Below are 1,261 nucleotides of genomic sequence, written 5' to 3' on the forward strand. Positions count from 1 at the left end.
TTCTCAGAAAGATTTTCATGTGGTCCAGGCTAAAAGGGAGGGAGGGAGGGAGGGAGGAAGGAAGGAAAGAAAGAAAGAAAGAAAGAAAGAAAGAAAGAAAGAAAGAAAGAAAGAAAGAAAGAAAGAGAAAGAAAGAAAGGCGAAAATCTTGCTTTCTCTCTTCATGAGTGTAGTCATCTCCCTTTCATGTAGCTTTCATGGTTTCCTGTAACATTTAGGACATTTCTTTCTATCTCTATGAAGTCTCGTGTGGATTACATTGAATATGAAGATTGTTTTGTATAGTATAGACAATTTAGCAGTACAAAGCCTTCTAAACCAGGCCCAGAATCTCTTCATCCTTTATGTTTTGTCTTCCCTCCGTTTTTGTTCTTTCGCCTGTGTGATTGTGAGTGAGGGTGCCATTCTCCAGCCCAGGTTGGCTTAGAACTAACTCTCTCTACAGTTCTGGCTGGCCTCAGGCTCGTGGAGATGCTCCCGCCTTAGGAATAAGGTAGGAGCCGCCACACCCAACTCACTGTATCTTCTTCAATTTCTCTCATCAATGTTGCCAATGTTCAATCTATGCTTCAATTATATATATTTTTATTATGGTAAAGTATTATTTTATAAAATGGATCATCTAACCACTTTAAGCACAGTTGAGTAGAATTAAGTGCACAGTGTTGGACAGCTGTGATCACTAGCCCTCTCCAGAACCTTTCCCTCCTTACATACCCATTCAACAGTTGCTCCCTTCTGCTCCTGACTTCCCGGCCCTTGTGACCACTGCACTCCTCTCTGTATCCCTGTCTATGATCAGGTACGTATTTGAGGGGAGCTATCCAACACGTGTGTCATCTCCTGTTTGTTTCCTGCAGGTTCTTCCATGATGCAGCTACGTCTAAATTTCACCCTTTTAAGTGTGACTCATACTCCCGCTGTGCACAGATAGTGGACACATGGGGAAAGCTCTCCTGGAAGGATGCTGTTACAGACACGGTGTTCTGAGAGGGATGTGTGTGTGCCTTCTGCTCTCTGTGTGTACAGAGAGGAAGTGCTGGGTCACCTGTGCCATTTAATGTTCTGAGAAACAGCTTTGATGTCTCCACTGCAGGTGCAGTTTCAGGTCTCATCAACATGTATGAGCGCTCCAGACTTTCGCTGAGTGTGCACCTGTGCTGAGTTCAGAACTCCTGAGGTGGAGGCAGGCAGACCAACAGTTCAAGGTCGTCCTCAGCTGTATAAAGTTTGAAAGAAGCCTGGGTTACTTGAGACCCTG

This window comes from Mus pahari, chromosome 1 (genome assembly GCF_900095145.1).
Source record: "Mus pahari chromosome 1, PAHARI_EIJ_v1.1, whole genome shotgun sequence".
Lineage (NCBI taxonomy): Eukaryota > Metazoa > Chordata > Mammalia > Rodentia > Muridae > Mus > Mus pahari.